The 20,911-nt window shown below is 40.7% G+C and overlaps 1 protein-coding gene across 5 annotated transcripts in view; it reads left to right on the top strand.

The window, feature by feature from the left end:
• Positions 1-20,911, top strand: part of SIK3 (SIK family kinase 3) — a 299,150-nt gene that overhangs the window by 140,112 nt on the left and 138,127 nt on the right. The gene's annotated exons all lie outside the window — the stretch shown is intronic.

Raw genomic sequence — 20,911 nt, forward strand, 5'->3', positions numbered from 1 at the left:
TTTTTTTTAAAAACAGCCATATTAGACGGCACTTACTAATTTAAAGTATATTTTAGAGTATGGAAGCATTTTTTTAAAATGTATTTTATTGATTTTTTACAGAGAGGAAGGGAGAGGGATAGAGAGTTAGAAACATCGATGAGCGAGAAACATCGATCAGCTGCCTCCTGCACACCTCCCACTGGGGATGTGCCTACAGCAAAGGTACATGTGACCGGAATCCAACCTGGGACTCCTCAGTCCGCAGGCCGACGCTCTATCCACTGAGCCAAACCGGTTAGGACTGGAAGCATTTTTAAAGTGTAATCATCTTAAAAATGACAGGTCAACTGTGACTGTATGGAGTTTTTTTTTTTTTATTGCTTAAAGTATTACAAAGGGTATTACATATGTATCCATTTTATCCCCCCGTCCTAGACAGTCCCCTAGCCTCCCCTATCACCCAGTGTCTTATGTCCATTGGTTATGCTTATATGCATGCATACAAGTCCTTTAGTTGATCTCTTACCCCCCTACCTCCTGCCCCCCAACCCTCCCCGGCCTTCCCGCTGCAGCTCGACAATCTGTTTGAGGCAGCTCTGCCTCTGTATCTATTATTGTTCAAAAGTTTATAATGGTCTCTATTGTCCACGAATGAGTGAGATCATGTGGTATTTTTCCTTTATTGACTGGCTTATTTCACTTAGCATAATGCTCTCCAGTTCCATCCATGACGTTGCAAATGGTAAGAGTTCCTTCCTTTTTAGAGCAGCATAGTATTCCATCGTGTAGATGTACCACAGTTTTCTAATCCATTCATCTACTGATGGGCACTTAGGCTGTTTCCAGATCTTAGCTATGGTGAATTGTGCTGCTATGAACATAGGGGTGCATATATCCTTTCTGATTGGTGTTTCTGGTTTCTTGGGATATATTCCTAGAAGTGGGATCACAGGGTCAAATGGGAGTTCCATTTTCAGTTTTTTAAGGAAACTCCATAATGTCTTCCATAGTGGCTGCACCAGTCTGCATTCCCACCAGCAGTGCACAAGTGTTCCTTTTTCTCCACATCCTCTCCAGCACTTGTCGTTTGTTGATTTGTTGATGATAGCCAGTCTGACAGGTGTGAGATGGTACCTCATTGCTGTTTTGATTTGCATCTCTCGGATGATTAGTGACTTTGAGCATGTTTTCATATGTCTCTTGGCTTTCTGGATGTCCTCTTTTGAAAGGTGTCTATTTAGGTCCTTTGCCCATTTTTTGATTGGATTGTTTATCTTTCTTTTGTTAAGTTGTATGAGTTCCCTATAAATTTTGGAGATTAGGCCCTTATCAGATATGTCATTGGCAAATATGTTTTCCCACACAGTGGGTTTTCTCGTTGTTTTGTTGATGGTTTCTTTTGCTGTGCAGAAGCTTTTTATTTTGATGTAGTCCCATTTGTTCATTTTTTCTTTAGTTTCAAGTGCCCTAGGAGCTGTATCAGTGAAGAAATTGCTTCGGCATATGTCTGAGATTTTCTTGCCTTTGGATTCTTCTAGAATTTTTATGGTATCCTGTCGTACATTTAAGTCCTTTATCCATTTTGAGTTTATTTTTGTGTATGGTGTAAGTTGGTGGTCTAGTTTCATTTTCTTGCATATATCTGTCCAATTTTCCCAACACCATTTATTGAAGAGACTATCTTGGCTCCATTGTATGTTCTTGCCTCCTTTGTCAAATATTAATTGAGCATATTGGTTCGGGCCGATTTCTGGGCTCTCTATTCTATTCCATTGATCTATATGCCTATTCTTGTGCCAGTACCAGGCAGTTTTGAGAACAGTGGCTTTGTAATACAACTTGATATCTGGTATTGAGATCCCACCTACTTTGTTCTTTTTCAGGATTGCTGCAGCTATTTGGGGTCTTTTTTTATTCCAGATGAATTTTTGGAAAGTTCGTTCTAGATCTCTGAAGTATGCTGTTGGTACTTTAATGGGAAGTGCATTGAATTTATAGATTGTTTTGGGTAGTATGGACATTTTGATGATGTTGATTCTACCAATCCATGAACACAGTATGTTCTTCCATCTGTTTATGTCTTCCTCTATGTCTTTTTTCAACGTCCTGTAGTTTTCTGAGTAGAGGTCTTTTACCTCTTTAGTTAAGCTTATTCCTAGGTAGCTTAGTTTTTTCGGTGCAATGGTAAACGGGATTGTTTTTATAATCTCTCTTTCTGAAAGTTCACTATTGGTGTATAGAAATGCCTCAGATTTCTTGGGGTTAATTTTGTATCCTGCTACATTGCCAAATTCATGTATTAAGTCTAGTAGCTTTTTGATGGAATCTCTAGGGTTTTGTATGTATAATATCATGTCGTCTGCAAATAAGGACAGTTTTACTTCCTCTTTTCCAATTTGGATGCCTTTTATTTCTTCTTCTTGCCGAATTGCAATGGCTAACACTTCCAGTACTATGTTGAACAGGAGTGGTGAGAGGGGGCATCCCTGTCTTGTTCCTGTTCTTAGGGGAAATGGTGTTAGTTTTTGTCCGTTGAGTATGATGTTGGCTGTGGGCCTGTCATATATGGCTTTTATTATGTTGAGGTATGATCCTTCTACTCCCACCTTGCTGAGAGTTTTTATCAAAAATGGGTGTTGAATTTTGTCAAATGCTTTTTCTGCATCAATTGATATGACCATGTGGTTTTTTTCTTTCAATTTGTTTATGTGATGTATCACGTTTATTGATTTGCGGATATTGTACCATCCTTGCATCCCTGGGATAAATCCTACTTGGTCATGGTGTATGATCTTTCTGATGTACTGCTGGATCCGATTTGCTAAGATTTTGTTGAGGATTTTGGCATCTATGTTCATGAGGGATATTGGCCTGTAATTCTCTTTCATTGTGTTGTCTTTACCTGGTTTTGGTATTAGGGTGATGCTGGCTTCATAGAATGAGCTTGGAAGTGTTCCTTCCTCTTGAATTTTTTGTAGTAGTCTGAGGAGGATAGGTTTTAGTTCTTCCTTGAATGTTTGGTAAAACTCGTATGGAGTTTTTTTGTGTTAAACTTTCCCCACACAGATTATAATTTTGTGTTTAAGCATCACAGGATGAGTGTGAGTCCTTTTTAAAGGAGGTATCATGATTTCTTGATTTCTTAATAATATGTTTAATTGGCTTTGTATATGTGCTTTTGCACAATATTAATCTTGGGAGAAAGAGACCATGTCATCTTAGTGTTCATGATAAAATAACCAAACACAGTACAATTCAGATCTACTTTGCTCTTTAGGAAAACAGATTTTAAAAGTACAGAAAAGATAACAGTCTCCTGGTCACACAGATTCTTTGTGGGAATGTAGCTCAAGCCATGAGGAAACAGAATAGTACTTCTCATAATATTATTGTAAAATATTCAGATGATGTATTATCCAAAGAAAACATTGTGACTGCAACAGGGATATAACTGTCTCATGAATTCTGATTTTTAAATGTATTTGTATAACAGATGGAAGATGGGCTTATTCAAGTACGTGAGCTGTGTAGGTAGTTAGGACCCATTTCTGAATCAGATCACTGCCACCTTTTGCTGTTTTACTTTGAGCAAATTACTAAATGATTCTGGGACTCGGTATCATTTTCTACAAAAGTAAGATCTGTAATACCTGCTTCACAGCTGTGAAGGTGAAATGAGACGGCATATGTAGAGCCCTAGCACTCTGCTTCCTCCACCTCCATGTTGAAGAACAAATGGGAGGTTGACTTCTAGCGTGATAACAGGAGGGGCTCTGCTGACCTGCTCCCCAGTGAAAATGATTTATTTAAAAAAAAAAAAGGAAGAAGGCCCAGCCATTTAAAAACTCTAGAAATGGTCATAAGGATGAGCAGCAAATGAAGAAACTATTCAAGAACATCTATAAAAATTTGGCAAGCAATGAGACAGTCTGGGTATTTTAATCTTCACCTGAGGATTTTTTTTTTTTAAATTGGTAGAGAGAGAGAGAGAGAGAGAGAGAGAGAGAGAGAGAGAGAGAGAGAGAGAGAGAAACATCGATCAGCTGCCCTCTCTTGGTAATCAAATATGCATCATTTTAGATACAGGACAATGAATGCCCCAACCGACTGATCCACGTGGCCAAGGCAAGTCTGGGCTTTTAAATCAGTAGTGCTCTCTTTCCCTCTCGCCAGCTCAGCAAGATAGAGCTGCCACTGAAGGCTACTCTAGTTAGAATATAATCCCCCACTCCCACTCCTCCAATTTAAGACTAACAGCTTTCTTCCCAGAAGGCTAGGACATCAGCATTTCTCATCCTTCCTCCAGCTAGCTACCTGTTGCTGCTGCTAGTTAATCCTGGGTGAATGCAGCTGAAATGTGGGGACTCCCTTTTTCCACCCTGCCCTTCCTTACGGAGTTTGGGTGTGGTGTGCTAAGAATACTGGGGCCCAGATCACTCTTGCCTCAAGTTGTAAATCAGTGGTTCTATCCTAATAGAGGCAAGCTGAGAAGATCTCAGGCCGCATCCCTTCTTCCTCTATTGAGCTCTGAGCTCCTCCAGTGAGAGTGTCACTCACAGGACTTTACCACTATCCCCACACCTAGCTTCAGACCCGGGCTCAGAATTTGCCAGAAGGAGAAACGGATTGTAAATCAGCTCCTAATTTCTTCAAGGAAGTGATTTTATTTGTTACAAAGAATGAAGCTCAAGCTTGAAGACCCTCACAAAAAGAGTGGAGATTGTGGTAAAAGGCATTTAAGAAAATTTTCAAGAGGCAGGCTATGCTGTTGGACAGCTAGTTTGCAGGAGAGAATCAGAGAAGCATAGAGCCTTACTGATGTCAGAACACAAATCAAACACTGATTTCAGAAATGATTGCTTCAAAGGCACCTGCATTTGATTGGATTGTTTGTAGAACAGTTTATTTTCCAGGGCCTTCTTGAAAACAATAGAGCACCCAGCCAGCAATTATTGGAGTTTAGCACTTGGGTGTAGTCAAGGATAGACAGGAAGAGAACTCTATCCAAACCATGATGATCCAGTGATCTGAGGGTAACTGTGGAGACACCACAGCTGTGCCTTCCTGAGGAACAGCATCCATCATAAGATGAACATAATGTATGGGAATAAACTCCACTAAAATACTCCAACCGGTCACTAAACAAACAAGCTATAGCAATAACATGTCCAGAAGGTTACCGGTGTACCAGTACCCAGAGGTGCTACAATGTATTATCTGAAACTAGAGGCCTGATGCATGAAGATTTGTTCAAGAATAGGCCTTCCTTCCCCTGGCTGCTGGCACTGCCTTCGCTCTGGCTGGAGCTGCCTTTCCGCCTTTGCTCTAGGCTGGAGCTGCCTCCTGCCTTCGTGCGCTGCCCAGAGGCCTGGGACGGCCAGGATGGGGCGGAATGCCTGCGTTGTTGCCATGGCGATGATGCAAGCATCCTGGCCCAGCCGCCGCCATCTTTGTTATGCCAATTTGCATATTTCCTCCTTATTGGCTGTGGGCGCCACCATCTTTGTCATGAAGCAATGGTCACTTTGCATATTCTGTCTTTATTAGGATAATAAGAAAAACTACCAGGCATGCACAGAAACATGAAAGTGTGACTCATGCACTAGACAAAAAACATGTCACAGAAACTGCGTGTAAGAGACCAGATGTCAGATTTATCAGAGAAAGACTTTAAAGCCTTTCTGACATGTTCACAGAAACAAAGAATCTCACACAGTAGTAAATGATGTTACGATGACTGCCATATAAAATAGAGAATATTAATGAAGAGATAGAAATTATTTTTAAAAAACCAAGTGGAAATGACCCATTCAGCTACCCTGTGTCTTTTGATTAGAGCAGTTAATCATTTACATTTATGGTTATTATTGATAGGAACTTATTTATTGCCATTTTTATTCTTTATGCCTATGTTTCTCTCTCTATTTCTTATTACAGAAGTCATTTTAACATTTCTTGCAATGCTAGTTTGGTGGTGATAAACTCCTTTAGCCTTTTTTTTTGTTTGGGAAGCTTTTTATTTTACCATGTATTTTTTAAATAAATATTTTTAAATTGATTTCAGAAAGGAAAGGAGAGGAAGAGATAGATAGAAACATCAGTGATGAGAGAGAATCACTGGTCAGCCATCTCCTGCATGCCTCCACTGGGGACTGAGTTTGCAACGGGCATGTGCCCCGACCAGGACTCAAACTGTGACCTCATACTTCATAGGTCATTGCTCAACCACTGAGCCACACCTGCTGAGCTCACCATCTATTTTGAATGATAGCCTTGCTGGATAGAGTAGTTTGGGTTCCAGATCCTTGCTTTTCATTTACTTGACTACTTCATGCCATTCCCTTCTTGCCAGTAGCGTTTCAGATGAAAAATCAGCTGACAGCCTTATGGGAGGTCCTTTGTAGGTAATTGCTTTTCTCTCGCTGCTTTTAAAATTCTCTCTTTGTCTTTAATTTTTGGCATTTTAATTATGACGTGTCTTGGCATGGGCCTCTTTGAGTTCTTTTTGCTGGGACTGAGCTTTCTGAACTTGTGTGCCTTTATTCCTTCACTAGGTTAGGGAAGTTTACTGCCATTATTTCTTCAATCCCTTGCTCACTTTCTTCTCCTTCTGGCATTCCTAGGATGTTTGTTACGTTTCATGGTGTCCCACACTCGCTCAAATTGTCCTGTTTTTTAATTGTTTTTTTTTCTTTTTAATTTTTAAAATATTTTTTCTACCCTGTCTTCTAATTTGCTGATCCGATCCTTGGCTTTCTCTAATCTGCTTTATATTCTTTTCAGTGTATTCTTTATCTCTGGTGTTTTATTCTTCATTTCTGACTGGTATTTCATAGCTTCTATATCTTTATTCATGGTATTGAACATCCTTATAATCATTACTCTGAACTCTATATCTGGTAAATTGCTTATCTCCATTTCATTTAGCTGTTCTGGAGAATTCTCTTATTCTTTCACTTGAGATTTGTTTCTTTGCCTCCCCATTTTGGTTGTCTGTTTGGGCTTGTTCCTATGTATTAGGTAGACCTACTACAACCCCCAGTCTTTTGGAGGGTCTCTGCTGCAGGCCAATGTCAGACACTGTTTGTGACTGGCCATGAGTACCCTGGTTGGAGCTATCAGTGCTCCACACCTTGTGGCTCCCTCTGCTGGGGCTGGGTGCTTTTGGAAAGGACCAAGATGTGCACCAAGGTCTGCTTTCCTTGCCTGCGGTCCAGAAGCAGATCAGGCAAAGACTCAAAGCACCCAGTTATCCACCTCTGCCAGCAGGCTGATTGCTATTCTCAGTCTCTTAATGAGCCGCAGGCTGTAGACCACAGCAGGGAGTAAATTCCACAGGGTGGTGCCAGAGGTTTTCAAATGGGTGGGACATTTGCCCCCACCCCCTCAGCTAAAGCTGCCTGGATGAGAAAGATGTCCTCTGCAGTATGGGGAAATAACTTAGCACAGGGATCCAGGCTGCTGTCCTCTGAGCTCTACCCCCAGAGCCACCAACCCCCCGAATCTCCTCACACAGTTCTAGCCCACCCTGTCCTCCCTCTGCTCAAGGTGAATGGCTGCACATGAAATTTTGTGCATTGGCCTTTCAAGAGGGTGCCTGTATTTCCAGCCATCTGTCGTGGTGGACAGAAACCCTGCTGCTTTTCACAGCCAGATGTTATGTGAGCACCTTTCCCAGTTCTGGTGCTCTGGACTAGGTAGCCCAGCTTGGGATTTAGACCCCAGCTTTCTCAGGGCGAACCCCCTCCAGCTGAGATATCTCTCTGGAACTTCGGCTGCTGCCAGAGGGAGCCTGGCTAGCCCTCTGGCACCTCTGCACTTCCTACCCTTCTTGATGTGTCCTCCTCTTTACATCCTTGCTTATTAGGGTTCTTTCCAGCTGGTCTTAAGTTGGTTATTCAGGATGATTTTTCTACACTTGAGTTGTAATTCCAGTTTGATCCTGGGAGAATGTCGGTGTACCTTTCATTTGATCTGCTGCCATCTTGGAATCTCCAAAATGGAAATTAGAATTGAAAAGTAAAGTAATAAAAATATTCATTAAAGAGGCTTAACTATAGACAGGAGAAACCAAGATGACGGCATAGGTAAACACCGGAAATTGCTGCCCCGCACAACCACTTCAAAAATACAACTAAGAGACAAAATGGACATCATCCAGAATCACTGGACGGCTGGCTGAGTGGAAATTCTACAACTAGAAGGAAAGAGAAAAGCACACTGAGACTCAGTGGAGGTGCGGAAGTAAAGTGCAGAGGTACGGAGGCGAACGTGGAAAAGGGCTGGCAGCTGAGGAAACGGTTGTCTTTTTCAATCAGGAGGGAGCCTTAAGCTCCTGACTGCTCTGAACTCCAGTTCCCGGTGAGTCTCTGGGGACCCAGACTCATACGGGGAGAAACTGGACTGTCTGGCATCGGTTGGAACTCGAGGGCAGCTTTCTCTCTGAGGTGCTTGCAGCAATTACCGGGAGACTGAGACGCGGGACCTCTTAGGGTAGGACTGAGGATCAGCCATAGCTGTTTTCTCCACCCTGTTGATTCCCTGAGACCTCACCCCACCCAAGCTGTGGGCAGAGGCTTTTGCATATGAAAGGCCTGGCCCTTTGCAATCTGAGAATTACCTAACAAACTGCAGCTGAGTCAGAGAGACCTAGAACATCCAAAAGAAGGCCCAAGGTCCCACAGCAGCTTGCATTGCTTCACAGCTGGGCCTCATCTGGGCACCTCCAAATCCCAAACAAAGAAGAGGAATCTGCAGATATCTCCATAGCTCCTGCTGGGTAGCCTTAGGCAGAGGCTAAATTAGCACCTCCTTAGAGATCCAAGAGCCAGTGTACCCAGTGGTCAGAGTGGGACCATCCAGATTACAACTCCTCAGATCCATAAGAGACACACTCAGGGGGCAGACTCAGTGAGCACCAAAACCCCACAGAAGCAAGTCTTGCACCAGAAGGGTGTCTCCAGCACAGAAGTTCTCCCACTGCAGACACAGCTGATTCTCACAGCCAATTGGCCTGGAGGTCAATTCCTCCCAGTGATATCAACTACAATCAAGGCTTAACTACAACAAGACTGTGCACACGGCCCACAAAGGGGTGCACCAAGAGTATCCACTTCAGGTAATTGGGGAGGCTGAGCCACTGGGCCCTATAGGACACCTAGCACAGAAAGCTACTCTATCAACACAGGGAAACATAAAAAATGTGGAGACAAAGAAACAGGTCACAAATGACAGAAATGGAGGAAAGCAAATGACTAGATATAGAGTTCAAAACCACGGTTATATGGTTTTTCAAGAATTTTCTAGAAACCATCGATAAATTTAATGAGACCCTCAATAAACCTAGTGAAACCCTTGAGGATATGAAAAAGGACCAACTAGAAATTAAGCATACACTGACTGAAATAAAGAATATTATACAGAGATCCAACATCAGACTAGAGGATCACAAGAATCAAGTCAAAGATTTGAAATACGAAGAAGCAAAAAACACCGAACTGGAAAAACAAAAAGAAAAAAGAATCCAAAAATATGAAGATAGTGTAAGGAGCCTCTGGGACAACTTCAAGCGTACCAACATCCGAATTTTGGGGGTGTCCGAAGAAGAGAGAGAGCAAGATATTGAAAACCTATTTGAAGAAACAATGACAGAAAACTTCCCCTACCTGGTGAAAGATATAGACTTATAAGTCCAGGAAGCACAGAGAACCCCAAACAAAAGGAATCCAAAGAGGACCACACGAACACATCATAATTAACCCTTTGTGGTCGTATTAAATTTGTACATGGGTGTTGTACTGGTCGGAATTAATTTCCATTGAGAGAGCAGTGATACATAATATGCAAGATTATGAAGGATAAACAAGATCTATTAATTTGTTTTTGGAACTACGTCACTACTAGTAGAATCACTACAAACGTTATCACTTTCTACGTCAGAGTCAGTATTCAAGGTGCCAAAATAAAACTCTTCATCGTTACTTTCAGATTCAAAGTACACTTCTTTCGGTAACTTTATCTTTGCCATTTTGGAGTATTATTTTGAAATATCTTAACAAGCGAGAATGCCTAATTACAGTTAAACGTAATTTGTAAAGCTTTATTTGAAATTCTGCGAAGTATCTCCGAAGCTTGTTGATTTCTTCACTCTCAAAAGGCGACTGACTCGCCACGGTGTTTTGCATGGCGAGTGTGGAATGACCGCGTTTGTTTATATTGAGTTTCGATTTCTCCGATTTGTCGGGGCAGTGTTTTGGTTCATGTGTGGTCGCTTAGACACTTAAGAGCTTTCAGAGAAATTATGAACTGATACATGAATGAATAGAGTTAAGATTTGTACAGTTCCTTGCTGTGGTGGCTGAGAGCAGACATACGACCGGAACGGTAAAAAAGCTTTGGTGGCTGAGAGTAGACAAACGACCACAAAGGGTTAAAATGTCAAGAGCAAAGACAAAGAGAGAATCTTAAAAGCAGCAAGAGAAAAACAGTCAGTTACCTACAAGGGAGTACCCATACGACTGTCAGCTGATTTCTCAACAGAAACTATGCAGGCCAGAAGGGAGTGGCAAGAAATATTCAAAGTGATGAATGCCAAGAACCTACAACCAAGATTACTTTATCCTGCAAAGCTATCATTCAGAATTGAAGGTCAGATAAAGAGCTTCACAGATAAGGAAAAGCTAAAGGAGTTCATCACCACCAAACCAGTATTATATGAAATGCTGAAAGGTATCCTTTAAGAAGAGGAAGAAGAAGAAAAAGGTAAAGGTACAAATTATGAACAACAACTACACATCTATCAACAAGTGAATCTAAAAATCAAGTGAATAAATAATCTGATGAACAGAATAAACTGGTGAATATAATAGAATCAGGGGCATAGAAAGGGAGTGGATGACTATTCTTGGGCGGTGGGAAAGGGGTGTGGGGGGTCCGGGAAGAGACTGGACAAAAATCGTACACGTATGGATGAGGACAGTGGCGGGGGGGGTGGTGGTGTGGGGACCGGGTGGAGGGGAGCTATTGGGGGAAAAAGGGCAGAGGGTGGTGTGGGGACCGGGTGGAGGGGAGCTATTGGGGGAAAAAGGAACAACTGTAATAATCTGAACAGTAAAGATTTAATTTAAAAAAAGAAATGGATTCAGCAAAAAAGAGAGAGAGAGGCTTAACTATAGATTTGAACTGAAAGAAGCAAAAGAAGTGATTTTATAGATAGATTGATAGACATTATGCAAATTGAAGATCAAAGATAAAAAATATTAAGAACAATGAACAGAGCCTCAAATAAATGAGAGAGACAGCGATAGTAGAAAAACTTCCACAAATTTATTGAAAAACAATAACCTACATGCCTAGGAAGTTCAACAAAGTCCAAGTAGGATTAATTGTCATGAGATCCACAAAGAGAAACATCATAGTATGAATAGTGAAAGTAAAAAACAAGGAGAAAGTATTGAAAGCATCAAGAGAAAAACGATGTGTCACTTAAAAGAAACCCATTCAGATTAGCAGCATATTTTTCAGCAGAAACAACAAAGGCCAGAAGGCAACAGGATAAAACTTGCAAAGAGCTCTAAGCTCCCTCAGCCCCTCCCAAATAAAACCTGTTAACCAGAATCCTATGTCAACCCATGAATGTGGGTCATGGTTAGAACATTGGCCTGTGGACTCAAGGGTCCTGGTTCCATTCCTGTCAAGGACACATACCTCGGTTGCAGGTTCCTCCCCGGCCGGGGACCTGGTCATGGCATGTACAGGAGGCAACCAATCAATATGTTTCTCCCACATTGATGTTTCTCTCTGTCTTTCCCTCTCTCTTTCACTCTCTAAAAATCAATGGAAAAATATCCTTGGGTGAGGATTTAAAAAAAAGAAAGAAATTGAAATGCAGAGTTCTGGTCAAGATAGCAGCAAAAGTAAATGCAGTACTCACCTTCTCCCACAATCACATCAAAACCACAACTAATCTAGCTGGTGTGGCTCAGTGGTTGAGCGTCAACCCATGAACGTGGGTCATGGTTTGATTCCTGATGAGGGCACATGCCAGGGTTGTGGGCTTGATCCTCAGTGTGAGGCATGCAGGAGGCAGCTGATTGATGATTATCTCTTGTCATTGATGTTTCTATTGCCTGCTCTGAAATCAATAAAAATATATTTAAAAAAACAGCAACTAGTCTACAGAACAATCATCATTCTGAACCACCTGAAATCTTGATGAATGGAAGTCCTACAACTAAGGAATTAAAGAAGAAGCCACATTGAGGCTGGTGAGAGTTAGAGATGTGGAACATGCTGGTCCCATACCCACTGTGGCAGATAAAATTGGGAGGTATATTTTGCCTGCAGAGTTCCCGTCTGAAGAGTGAGGGGTCCCACTCCCACATCAGGCTCTCCGTCCTGGGGTTCCAGTGCTAGGAAGAGAAGCCCCTATAACTTCTTGCTGTAAAGACCTGCAAGGATGGTAGCTGAATGAGATGGAGACAGCTGGTTCTCCAGGCAGTTCCTCTTAAAGGGCCCTTGCCTGGGAGACATAGCAGTTCTACCTAATACATAGAAAGAAACACAGGGAAGCTGCCAGAATGAGAAGACAAAGAAACATGTCCCAATTGAAAGAACAGAACAAATGCCAGAAAGAAAAAAAAAATAGGAGACAAGCAATCTTTTACCAGATGCAGAGTTCAAAACACTGGTTATAAAGATGCTCATGGGACTTAGTGAGAACTTCAACAGTATACAAAAGGACCACTTGAAATGAAGAATAATTTAGAGGGGAGTAGAGAAAGCCAAGAATCAAATCAGCAATTTGGAACATAACGAAGCAAAAAGCATCCAATTAGAACATCAAAAAGAAAAAAGAATTTTTAAAAATGAGGATAACATAAGGAGCCTCTGGGACAACTTCAAACCTACCAACATTTTCATCATGGGGGTGCCTGAGGCAGAAAAGAGAGAGCTAGAAATTGAAAATCTATTTGAGAAAATGACAGAAATCTTCCCTAACCTGGTGAAGGAAATAGGCTTACAAATCCAGGCAGCACAGAGAGTCGCCAACAAGATGAACACAAAGAGGCCTGCACCAAGACACATCATAATTAAAATGCCAAAAGGTAAAGACAAAGAGAGACTCTTAACAGCAGCAAGAAAAAAGCAGTTAGTTACCTGCAAGAGAGCTCCCATAATAGTGTCAGCTGAGCACTGGCTGGGTAGCTCAGTTGATTAGAATATTTTCCTGACATGCCAACATCTGGGTACAAACAAGAATTGACCAATTAATGCATAAATAAGTATAAAAACAATTAATGTTTCTTTTCCTCTCAAATCAATAAATTAAAAATAATCTTTCTTTTTTTTAAAGACTCTGTCAGTTTCTTAACAGAAACTTTGCACGCCAGCAGGGATTGGCCTGTGGGGATCGTCTGAAACCAGCAGTCCAACATCCCCTGAGGGGTCCCAGATTGTGAGAGGGTGCAGGCCAGGCTGAGGGACCCCACTGGTGCACAATCAGGGCCGGAGAGGGACTGTGGTAAGGTTCCAGGGCGTGTCCAGCCTGTTTGTCCCAGTCCTGATCAGCTGGACCCTAGCAGCAAGCTAAGGTAGCTACAGGTTGGAGTGTCTGCCGCCTGGTGGTCAGTGTGCATTATAGCAACTGGTTGACCAGTCGGACACTTAGCGCATATTAGGCTTTTATTATATAGGATTATTTAATGGGTTCTCTCTGCCACTAGACAACAAACTCAGCAAGCTTAGGAACCATGTTTGCTTTTGCTCACCATTGTATTCTTATGTCTCTTCTTGCTTTCTAGTTTATACTGTGGATTCAAATATTTACTGAGGGAAATGATGAGTAACTGTTAGTTGAATGAATGAGTGAATAAATGAGTGAACCAATTGTGTAAAAAAATTGAATTTCATCTTAAGCATTGCTGTATGAGGAAGAATTGATATAGAACAAGACCAGTTAGGAAGCTGTCTAGTAAAATTTGAGAATGAGGAGGTTTTTTGTTTTTCTTTCAGGCTCTTTTTAAAATATTATTGAGCTATTAGAGTGACATTGGTTAATAACATTATCTAGGTTTCTAATGTAAGATATCAGCTGTATATTGTGCTGTGTGTTCTCCACCCAAAGAGAATGATGAGCTATTGAAGTAAGGTGGTACCTTCATTTATTTCAATTTACCTTCACAGTAATCTTGTGTTGTAGATATTTTCATCATCATTTTACAGACAAAGAAACTGATGTTCAAAGAGGCTAAATAATCTGCCTAAGGTTGTGTAATTAACCAGTGATGGAGCTGAGATTTAACTCAAGGACTATCCAGCTCCAGAGCACATATCCTTTCCTGTTCACTGTTCTGTTCTTCCATATAGAAGGACTTCAATTAAGTGTTTCTGGGAGGACTTTTGATTATAAATATGAGCCAACTTTCTGTTTTGGAAATTTAGGTCATGGGCATAGCAGCAAAACAATCTTAAACTGAAGTATTTTTTATCCTCCTATTAATAAACCTCCACTGAAAGAGAGGTTTGTCTCAGTGAATAGAGTGTCTACCTGTAGACTAAAGGGTCCTGGGTTCAATTCTGGTCAAGGGCACATATTGGTAGCAGGCTCGATCCCTGGCCCTGGTCAGGGTGTGTGCAGGAGGCAACCAATTGATGTTTCTCTCTGTTTCTCCCTCTCCCTTCCACTCTCTAATAATCAGTGGGAAAATATCCTCAAGTGAGGATTAACAACAGCAACAAAAAATGAAAGAGAGGGTGAGACATTTTCTTGGAAGAGTTGCTACTACTGTGAGTTGGAAGCACAGACAATGGCTTGATTACAGAACTAATGGTTAGAAATTTGCATTTTCTCTTCTTATATAATGACGACTCCAGCGTCTCCCCTCAAGGCTTTTTATTTCATCATTGTTTATGAAAAAGAATTGGCCAGTTTTCCTAAAATTTTAGATAATTAAGCATATCAGTGGTTTACTAAACTTTTTGAAAGTTACAGTACTGTTAAAGGAGAAAATGAGTAAGAGGGTATGAAGATGATTTTTAGATCTTTGACCCTGTTATTGGGTGAGTGGTAGTGTCATTTACTGAGATAGAGAATACTAGGGTTAAAAACTGTGTTGTTTTTTACATAATTAAGTTTGAGGCACCAGTTAGGTAAAAGTTGTCCATTAAGTAATTAGCTCTATTAATCCCGAAATCAGGAATAAGATAGAGCCTAGAATTCTGTTTCCATTAGCAGATGTGGTAATCAAAATGGGATAATGCGGAAAATAGGTTTAAAGATGAAGTCCTTAGTACTATAAGTAATTAAATTGAAAGTGAGGCCGTGAAGTATATGAAAAAGCTGCTGCTGATAAAGTAAGATTGTGATAAAGGAAAATAGGAATTTCAAAATGGAGCAGGGGAAAGTGCTCTGGAAAAGTCAAATATAATAAGGACTGAAAGGGAGCCACCATCTTGATGACAGTGCTGTTCTCAGTGCTCTTCAAGGGACTGTCTTACTGGTGTAACAAAAATAGCCACATGCAGTGGCTAAAGTGTGAGTGCATAGTGAGGAAAGGGAAACAGATGTTACCAGTGTTTTCTAAACTTCATCATATAACATATTAACAATACATTTTAAATTGCTTACTCCAACTTATCCAAATACATTTATATAAATAAATGTTATCTCACTATAATATAACAACTGTGTTCTAAAGTACATATAGATGTACTGGTAGAAATTGAAAATAAGATAAACAGAAGTGACAGGACTTCTGACAATAACAGAGGAAAGCAGTTGACAAATCTTCTCCTAAAGAGAAAATATAGAACTGAATTGTCAAAAATGACCATTTAGGGGTCGGAAGATGAACCAATGGCAAACATCAAGTTGGGAAGCTTTAATGCATGAAAATATTTTTTTTTATTGATCCTCATTAGAGGATATTTTTCCCATTTTTAGAGAGAGAGTGAGAGGGAGAGAGGGAGAAAGAGAGAGAGAGAGAGAGAGAGAGAGAGAGAGAGAGAGAGAGAGAGAGAGAGAAGAGAGAAAGAGAGAAACATTGATGTGAGAGAGACACATCAGTTGGTTGCCTTCTACATGATTGGGCCAGGATTGAACCTGCAACTGAGGTATGGACCCTTGACCAAGAATCAAACCTATGATCCTTTGGTGCCTAGGCTGACACTCTTACCACTGAACACAAATTTATGAAAATCTTTGAATGTGTGATAAGAACAGTGGGACTCTGGCCTTCTTGCTGGAGCCCCTATACCCTTCCCCTCGCCTTCCCAATAGGGATCATAATGTAATCAAGGTTGACTAGCCTTAAACCAGCAGCTTTGTTGCCACAAGTAGCAGATGTGCTTGGGAAGGGAAGACCCAATGCCCAGTCATGCAAGTCAGTTTGGTAGCAAGTTTGATAGTAAGTTTGGAAGGAAACTAATGTGGAAGGCTCATAGCCTTGATAACTAGAAGTGGTGGTCTTGGTAGGGACAAGCAACAGAGTGGTTGACTAGCCAGAAACTTTGTAGTGAAATCCTGTTAATGAGAGAACTCCTACAGAATAATATAAGTTCTCTATTCATCTCTGCCTTCCTGGGGTACTGGCATCAATTAGGAAGTCCTGAGAGAACCCAGCAAAGAGGAAACTCAAGCAGACTTTGAAACTTGTGATCTTTGAATGCACTCCTCAACCCACCAACAGATTTGTCAGCAGAGGGCACCAGCTATTGGCTTGATCACTAACTGATGTAGACATAGGGATGACCTTAAGGAAATCAAGCTAAAAAAGAAAAATAAGAATTAAAAAAATATATTTAGCAGAGAATGGCTACATACCAGAGGGAGACAGATTCTCAAATTATTTCCAAGTAGGTCACTACAAATCAGAACAAAACAGAAGAAGAAGAACAACAGTCCTGGGTGGGGAGGAGGAATTATAATCTAGAATTGTTTTAACATATTATCTATAATACCCAGTTTTATAAAAAGAATTCTACAGGTTGTTAAAGAAAAAAACCTGGGAACATGTGATCCATACTCAGGAAGAAAAGTAATCAATAGAAACTTTCTCTGAGTGAGTCTAGATCAGTGGTCGGCAAACCGCGGTTCGCGAGCCACATGTGGCTGTTTGGCCCCTTGAGTGTGGCTCTTCCACAAAATACCACATGCGGGTGCGCACATACAGTGCAAAGTTGACTTAAAACTTTAAGTAAAGTTTATTAAGTTAATTTTAGGGAACGTTGTGTAGTGAAAGAAGATTTAGTGTCGAGGATTGAGAAAGGTATGTTGAGATGGTTTGGACATATAGAGAGGATTAACAAAAGGAGATAGACAAAACAAGTATACAAGACGAGTGTGGATGGGAGAGTTAGAAGGGGTCGACCTCAGTGAACGTACCTCAATCAGATTGAGGACATTTTTAGCAAAGGCCAGCTTAGGAGTACCCTAATTAAGTTAATAACAATGTACCTACCTATATAGTTTAAGTTTAAAAAATTTGGCTCTCAAAAGAAATTTCAGTTGTTGTACTGTTGATATTTGGCTCTGTTGACTTATGAGTTTGCCGACCACTGGTCTAGATGATGTTGTTTTTAGCAAAATCTTCATGGCAGGTAATGTAAGTTTGTTCAAATAAGTTTGCTCAGTAGCAAAATGGAAACTATAAAAAGAACAAAATGAAAATTCTGAAGTTGAAAAGTAGAATAACTGAAATGAAAAAAAAATCACTAGATGAGCTTACTAGCAAATTTGAGATAGCTAAAGAAAAACCAGCAAACTTGAAGAAATGTCAATAAAAATGATCCAGTCTGAAGAACAGAGACAGAATAATTGTGGGAGGAAAAAAATCAGAGCCTCAAAGACCTTTAGGACAATATCAGATATACTAACGTATATGTAATGGGAATTCCAGGAGAGGAGAAAGAAAAATGGACAAAAACAAACAAACAAACAAAAACTTGGAGAAAGAAGGACAAAGAACTTCTAAAATATATCATGAAACATTAATTTACATTTTTGAGAAGCTCAACAAATCTAAAGTAGGATAAACACAAAGAGGTTCACATCTGGACAAATCGTTGTCATTTGCTAAAAGACAAAGACCATGAGAAAATTTTGAAAGGAGCAAGAGAAAAATTACTCATTATAAAGGTAACTATGATTTATAGCTGGGTTTTTATCAGAAAAAAATTGAGGACAGAAGACAGTGGATCGACACTGAAATAAAAGAACTGTTTGCCGATACCGGTTTGGCTCAGTGGATAGAGCGTCGGCTTGCGGACTGAAAGGTCCCAGGTTCGATTCTGGTCAAGGGCATGTACCTGGGTTGCGGGCACATCCCCAGTAGGAGATGTGCAGGAGGCAGCTGATCGATGTTTCTCTCTCATCGATGTTTCTAACTCTTTATCTCTCTCCCTTCCTCTCTGTAAAAAATCAATAAAATATATTTTTTAAAAAAAACAACAAAAAACTGTGAACCATAAATTCTGTATCTAGTAAAGCTGTCATTGAAAATGAAGGCGAAATAAAGACATTCCAAAACAGAGATAATTTCTTATAACCAGATGGGCTGTACAAGACATTCCAAAGGAATCAAACACCATTTGTGTCAGGCTGAACAGAAATGACACCAAATGGTCACATCCATGGGATGAAATGAAGAAAATCAGAAAAGTTGAATATGTAGGAAATAAAAGTCTACATAAATATATATATTTTTTCTTTTTGTCTCTTAATTTATTTAAAAGACATAAAATGGTTTAAAGTAAATATAGCACTTTTTTTCTGGATTTCTAACATATATTGATGTAATTTAAGTTCGTAAAGGAAGGTTGAGGAAATGGAGTTATGTTGGAATAAAGTTACTATATTTTACCAAAACCAATTAGTATTAATTTGAAGTAGATTGTAGTAAATTAAAGTAAATATTATAACATTTAGAGCAGCAGTTCTCAACCTGTGGGTCGTGACCCTTTTGGTGGTCGAACGACCCTTTCACAGGGGTCGCCTAAGACCATCCTGCATATCAGATATTTACATTACTGCCGGGAGCCGGTCCATCCTTGCTGTTTCAAGGGACCTGGCATATATGGCATATGGTTCTTAATATGTTTGCTCACCTTCTTGGCGCTGTTTTAACCAAGGTCACCTCTGAGAAAGGTTGTTTCCCTAGGTAGGGATTTTCCCCTGAAGTTAGGGAGGGAATAAAACCCCTCAACTAAGTGCCAGGCGGGTAATTAATCCCTTTAACTACGAACAATCATGCTTAAACTACATAATCTTTACTCCCTGGAATGGAGATAAGAAACGCCCTAACCTTTGGAATAGAGATTGATAGGATTGAATCAACTGGTATAAATACAGTTGTAACAAGACAGAAACACTCAGAACTTAGAACAGAATCAAGAAGACAGAACCTACACGGAGCCTAGAGACAGAAGAACTTTGCTGGAGAGAGCATGCCGGAGGATCCTGGAGAGGGACTGGCCTCGGAGCCTAGAGACAGAGCCTAGCGGGAGAACATGGCAAGGGATCCTGGACTGAACCTGACTACAGAGATTGGCAGGAGAACCTGACTGGAACCTGGACACTGAACCTGACTGGAGAGCCTGGACAGAACCTGGCTGGAGAACCTAGCGAGGGAACATGGCTACAGAACCTCGCTGGAGATCCGAAGCAGAACTTCTCTGGAGATCCAGACCAGAACTTGGCTGGAGATCCGGGCTAGAGATCCTGGCTAGGCTGCTGATCAACTGAACGCTGTCTCCGTGCCCTTCCTTCTTCGCCGACTCCGTCCACACCTTTGGGGACCCCTGGACCTGCTGGGGTTGGACCCCGGCACATTACGATTCATAACAGTAGCAACATTACAGTTATGAAGTAGCAACGAAAAAAATTTTATGGTTGGGTCACAACATGAGGAACTGTATTTAAAGGGCCAGAAGGTTGAGAACCACTGACTTAGAGGAACCACTAACAAAAATTAGCACCCGACTTTGAAGGCCAGTGGTATAAATGACTTGAGAAAATTGACTATAATGGGAAGGAATAATTAGAAGAGGCATTGGTTGAATGTGTGTGGTCTTTTTATTAAGTATTTGATTTAAGCCTATAATTTATGTTGAGGGAAAAGAGCCAGTAGTACAGAGGAAATGTGGGCACGAGGGAGAGAATGAGATTTAATGGAGCATTCCTAAGGGAGGAACATCGGGATACATTAGAGTGCGTAGTGAAACGGAGGATAAGTCTTGGGTGAGATAGAAAGGAAGAAGGTAGGGATATAGTTGAAGGCTGATTTGCTTCCAGAGGTATTTGTGTGAGATTGATGTTTGGGAGATTCAAGTTGAGAGTCTGTCTATCTAGTATACTAAGTTTTGAGAAGTAGGAAAACAGTTTGCATGCTGAGATGAGATCTTGCAATAGCAGCTTAAGGAAATTAAAAGAAGTTGGTGAAAGGGGACAGGGAGCAGTGATAGGCTAGCCATTGGAGATCTTCACTTAGTTGGCACTGCACTTGTGGCTTATTTCATGGGTCCTTTGTTAGCAGCACTTGGCAGTTCAGGTGCAGGAATGAAGGACATGGATGGTAGATTTGATCCACAGTTTTGCAAGGTTAGTTGAAGTGAAGAATTATGGTGCTTGAAAGTTTTTGCTCCAGGTGTAAAGATTATCAGTGGGAACTTGATCCTAATGTTGTCAGATTAAGACACAAAATTGCTTTAGTTACTAATTGGCTGCTTGATTCCAAGTTCAGTTTCAGATTTGCTGAGAGGAATTGGAGTCTTACCCTTTGTGGCAGTCACATCATGCCTAGAATATTACCTTCGGTTTTGAACACTATATTTTACAAAGGACATCAGTAGTCTTGGAATGTGATAAAGGTGGTGAGCAATATTTGCAATTGTTGGAAAAAGGAGTGGGTTAGAGAAGGCTTTATAAAGGAAG

The sequence above is a fragment of the Myotis daubentonii genome, chromosome 9 (genome assembly GCF_963259705.1).
Source record: "Myotis daubentonii chromosome 9, mMyoDau2.1, whole genome shotgun sequence".
Lineage (NCBI taxonomy): Eukaryota > Metazoa > Chordata > Mammalia > Chiroptera > Vespertilionidae > Myotis > Myotis daubentonii.